The sequence below is a fragment of the Abrus precatorius genome, unplaced genomic scaffold, assembly GCF_003935025.1.
Source record: "Abrus precatorius isolate BTA unplaced genomic scaffold, Abrus_2018 Scaffold9, whole genome shotgun sequence".
Taxonomy (NCBI): domain Eukaryota; kingdom Viridiplantae; phylum Streptophyta; class Magnoliopsida; order Fabales; family Fabaceae; genus Abrus; species Abrus precatorius.
This window is the reverse complement of record NW_020874439.1, coordinates 518,126-524,141: the sequence shown is the minus strand read 5'-3', so window position 1 is coordinate 524,141 and position 6,016 is coordinate 518,126. Positions and strand designations below refer to the sequence as shown.

At 31.9% G+C, this 6,016-nt stretch overlaps 1 pseudogene; it reads right to left on the bottom strand.

The window, feature by feature from the left end:
* Positions 1 to 4,489, bottom strand: LOC113850580 (annotated as a pseudogene).
* Between the last annotated feature and the right edge of the window lie 1,527 nt (positions 4,490 to 6,016).

The window sequence follows — 6,016 nt, the reverse complement described above, 5'->3', positions numbered from 1 at the left end:
TTAATTTGATTTTGCAAGGGCTCTTGATATCTTCAATGACTTTAGCTCCTCTAACAGTTGCATCAAGTTGTAGTAAGAGGATCTATCCTCCTCAATAGTCCTCTTGGCAGCATCACCAAGCATTCTAGCCCTCCTTCTCATTTCTTTGATCTCATGACAGCCTTAGCTATCTCTTCCCTTGTAACCAATGCCTTGTCACCCAAACTCATCCAAAGCTTGTTTTCTTTGGCTCCCAGTGAGACTCTAATCTTCAACACATCAACTAGCAACTTCTCATTGTAAAATTGCTTAGCAAACATAGGCCATGTGATCATTGGTGATCTAGCATTCAAGCTTTCAAGAATAATGTTCCAACCACAATGAGACACAATTCCTCCTACGACAGGGTGGTCTAATATCAATAGCTATGGTGCCCAGTTTCATATGATAAAACTGTTGTTGCTCTCTTTCATCCTTTGCTCAAACTCTTGCAGGAAACTATCTTCATTCTCATCTCCATCTTTTTTCTTAATGATCCACGTGAAATTATGACTAGAATTTTCAAGCCCATGAGAAATTTCAACAATCTAAGCATGAGGGAGCCTAGTTAGGCTTCCAAAACTCATAAAGTATAGACTCATTTTACTTAGAGTTAAGCTAATTCAACCACCCAAACTCTTGTGCAACATCCTTCTTGTGTTCCCCACTGGTCTTCTTATCCTTATGCTTGTTAACCCAGGCTGAAACTGACCCTACACTCCATGAGATCCTCATTGTACTCTTATGAAGTTGCTCAAAGTCACTTTTAAGTTCATGAAAACTATTGTACAGTGCCCCATAGCTTTTGCTCTCAGATTAATACACTTCATTAAAAGGGTTGAAGAAAACACCCTTTGCTCTTACCCATTCTGCTAGCTGGAGAGTGGTCATCTCTATGGTTTGAGGCAAACTAGGAATTGTAAACTTTGCGGTATCAAAAACTAACTTCTCATGAGGCATGTGCTTCTTGATTAAATGAGCGGTACAACTGGAGAAGTAGCTTGAGCTGTAAAAGTGTAACCTTAAAATGCCTAGTTTTGCAGCAATTCCATTGTCCAAGGATACGTCATATCTGTGACTAGACAATCCGCTTTCAGATTAAGGACTCTGAAGCACGAGTAATCCATTTTCGTCCAAGTACTGGTACCGGGTACATACTGGGTATGGGTACATGTACGTACCCAAAAAATTTTGCAAACAAAAAAATTGGTACGTCGGTGTGTATGTGGGGTGCGTTAATGGGTACGGGAAAGGAAAATTTTTGAAAAAGTTAGGTTTTATTTTGGGCCCAGAATCAACCCGACTTTCTCCCAACATTTCCGCAGCTCACCCTCCACATTTCAGCTTCAACCTGTGCTTCCTAACTTCTGCAAAACTCCATCAATCTTCCAACCTCAACCACCTCGATCATCCTCAACTTGCAGCAATTCTTCAATCCAGCATCCAACGTACAACATCCAGCAGTTGCAACTGCAGCGGCCAACGTTTAGCGTCCAGCGCCTAGTAGCGGCGACAGTATCCAGCGTTCACATCCAGTGTCCAGTAGCGGCAGCGGCATCCAGCATCCAACAACTTCCAACCTGCACACACCACCTTTGTTCAGCCTCCACTCTAACCTATGCAAAACTCCATCCAGCCTCCCAACCTCCCACACCTCACTTCAATCCTCAACTGTGATTCATCTCTGCTCCATGGTAAATTTTAAATATGTGATTAATCTCATGTGCATTTTAGGAACACTAAACTTAATCTGAATTAAAATAAATTAGTGATTCAAGTTTATTAATTTATTTTTTAACAGATGCAATCACAATATTCTAGTAGTGGGTCTGGTAGTGGTTCTAAGACATCCTTGACCAGTAAATTTTCCTTGGGATTAGTTGAGGGTGAAAATCCTCTTTTGGGTGATGTAACTTTGCTACAAAGTAAAAAAAATGGTAAAGGAAATGCAAGTTGGTGTTGCAACTTTTGTCAAGGAACCTACAAGGGTTCTTATTTTAGAGTGAAATCTCATTTATTGAAAGAAAGGGGACATGGGATAGCTACTTGTTTATCTGTCACATATGAATATTTACAAGAGATGAAACAACTTGAAAGAGAGGCTAGTAAAAAATCAAAATTTGTGGAAGTTTCTTTGCCCGTTGGAACTACAAGTTCAAACCCCCTATAGCTGATGGGAGCAAGAGAAGAAAAGGAACTGAAAGTCCATTAGGAAGGGCATCTAATAAAAAGGAAGAGACCATTTATCATGTGAAATAGCCAGAATGTTTTATTTTGCAGGTTTACCATTCAATATTGCAAGAAATCCTTATTTTATTAGTGCATTCACATATGCTACAAACACTTCTATTTCAGGATTTCTTTCTCCTTATAATGCTATAAGGACTAGTATGTTGAAAAGAGAAAAGGCTCACCTTTTAAGTTACTTCAACCTATAAAAGATACTTGGCCAAAAAAAGGGGTATAAGTATAGTAACTGATGGTTGGATTGATGCACAAAGAAGGCTATTGATCAACTTTATGACAGCTTTAGACTTGGACCTATGTTCTTGAAAGCTATTGATGGTTCTGGTGAATATAAGGACAAACATTACATTGCTAATTTAATTTTGTCTACAATTGATGAGGTTAGACCACAAAATGTTGTTCAAGTCATTACTAATAATGCTCTTGTTTGCAAGGCAGCTGGATCAATTGTTGAATCTATCCATCATCATATTTTTTAGACACCATGTGTTGTACACACTTTAAATCTTGCCCTTAAAAACTTTTGTGCACCAAAAAATACACCAACTAATGAGGTTGTTTATGGTGAGTATAGTTAGATTTGTAATGTTGCTGATGATGCTTATTTTATTAGAAATTTTATAATGAATCATTCTATGAGGCTAGCCATGTTTAATCAATTTGTGCATTTGAAGCTACTTGCAATTACTGAGACTAGATTTGCCTCAACCATTATTATGTTTAAAAGATTGAGAACTATTAGGCATAGTCTCCAATCTATGGTTATTAGTGAATTAGGCATAGTCTCCAATCTATGGTTATTAGTGAAAAATGGTCTCACTATAAGGAGGATGATGTTGAGAAGGTTGCAGTTGTGAAAGAAACAATTTTAAATGATAGTTGGTGGAATAAAGTTGATTATGTTCTAAGTTTTACAAAGCCAATTTATGATATGCTTTGTTGTTGTGACACTGATAAGCCAAGTCTTCACTTAGTTTATGAGAAATAGGATTATATGATTAAGCAAGTGAAGTTAGCAATATATCAACAAGAGGGTAAGGAGTTGGCTTATCACAACATAAGGATAATGAGGTTTGCATAGAAGGAAATAAGTGCCTAAGAAGTTACTTTCCAGATTCAAAGGAAAGGTTAGAGGCAACTACTGAGTTTGTTAAATCTTTAAGTGCTTCTGAAGAGCTTGGCCAATTTGATTCTTTGCAAGATAGGTAGCACTTAAAACCAAAAGAATGGTAGGTTATGTATGGAGCTGCAATTCCCAAACTTCAGTCCATTGCCTTGAAGCTTCTTTCACAACCATGCTCTTCTTCCTTTTGTGAAAGAAATTGGAGCATATATTCCTTTATCCACTCTTTGCAAAGAAATAGGCTTAATCCTAAAAGAGTTGAAAATTTAGTATTTGTACACACAAATCTTCGTCTGCTCTCAAGAAAAAGTAAGAATTATTCTAAGGGTGAGACTAGAATGTGGGATATTGGTGGAGATGAATGAGATTCAATTGAAGGTGTTGGGATTCTTGAAGTTACTAGTCTTTTTCTTGATGAACTAAATTTAGAGGCAGTTATTTTCACTGATGGTGGGGAAGGAAATAATGAGATTGACACTATTAGAGTTTAATTTTTTTCAATTATGTTTTAGTATTGTCATGTCATATTAAACAATTTAAGTATTGTAATTTGTATTGTGAGATATTTTTTTATCTTTGTGGACAAATATATGTCTCTTTTATGTTATATAATATATGATATGTTAAAATTTGTGTGCCTTTATTTTATATATAATTTTTTATATTTTTTTAATTGATATACCCGTACCTTAATTTTAAAAAAAATGCCGTATCATGTTACTGATATTGGTACCGTACCCGTATTCATGCAACATAGATCAAGGATCAGAAGCTTAATTTGATTTTTGAGCACATATATTCCCATACAAATTTTACGCAGAATTTATGGAGAAGTACCATCTTTGATGTTTTCAACCCCGTCAGGGAGGCCAACTTGCGCTGCAGGGAATGGAACCAGTTGAGTTTTGATGGAGTATCCACAATTGATGTCACTGTTTGTGGCTTTTTGGAATGTTAAAGGATTATCTGGGTTGTGATGATGGTAACACTAACACCATGTTTGGCAAATAGCATTGCTGTGTCTAAAACGGGGTTCATATGGCCTGGAATTGGATATGGAACAAAAATGACGTTGAGTTGGTTGGGGGATTGAGCTTCCATTTCCATAGCAATTTGTCTTTGAATGAGATTAGTTGAAGATAAGGGATATGTGGCCGTGATGTACCAGTAGTTATGCCTTTAAATATTGTGATTTGTTTGGCAGAATCACTAAAATTTTCGTTCAAGTTTACAAGATTGGTGTAATTTTAACTTTTTTTAACACGAATAGACGAAGTCGTATATGTTATACATTATTATGTTTACTTTTTTAATTAAAAAAAAAGTCCTATTTGTGATAAATGATTATGTTTGTATAATAAAAACTTTAAAAAATGATAAGTTGATATTTTTTATATAATTTTTGTTTTTTAAGTAAAATAGAAAGTTGTACAACTTTTTACATTTAATTTTAATGTTTTATAAAAGAATATAGTTGGAATTGGACTTTTATTTATTTATTTTAAATAAATAGTGGTATATAAAGAAGTGGATGGTGAATCTCACGCTGATTCATCTAGATTATAATACTTGGTTTTCCATATGCTTTATCATTTAGTTTTTTATTCGTATTTATTTGTATAACTAACACTCTTTTTCTTTTGTTCATTAGTTCTATTCTGCAACTTCATCAAAAGTAACATTTTGACTAAGGATTATTTATTCGATTTCTAGATTGTACAACTTGCAAACTTATGTTTCTTTATTTGTATAACCAATATAACTGACAACTTTTAAATGACTAAAATTAAGTTTTCTGACTGGATATATATATATATATATATATATATATATATATATGACTTTTAGTTTTATTCTTCCTTTTTACCACCTCATTTACTAAGGAGTATACCAAGAAATTATTTTGTGTTTAATTTTTTATTTTTTTCAAAAAATCATCACAAATAATATACTTATTTTCTAATTAAATAATAGACTTTAATTTTATTAGAAAATATTTGTTTTGAAAAAACAATAATATGTTATATTATTAATATTATTTTATTTTATTGTGCAATTAACATTAACCAATTATATATATATATATATATATATATATATATATATATATTTGTGGCCGTCTACCATACTAAAAAATATTATAAATAAATTAAAATTTAATCAATGTCAATAAATTATAAAAATATCGTAATAATAGTTAATTATAAATTTTTTAATATATGTCTATTACATAATTTTAAATTTATAGTTTATATATTAATATAAATTTGTATAAAAAAAATTGTGTAAAATATAAATATCTTTTATGTGTTTCATATATAAATACATTTTTAATATATAAAAAATAGTTTTACATATCGAAAGCGTATTTATATTATTTATATAAAATAAATGATTAAATTATATCAATCTAATTTAATGATATAAAAATAGTAAATAATTTTTTCTATTAAAAAATTAAAATTAATATTTTTGTAGTCTATTTTATCAAAAAATAATTTTTTTATACTAATTTTATAAAATAACTATATATATATACACGATGTAAATAGTTATTTTTTATGATATAAATATAAACATCTTTATACCTGCATTCTTTTATTTTAAGTAATGTAAATATTTATATTA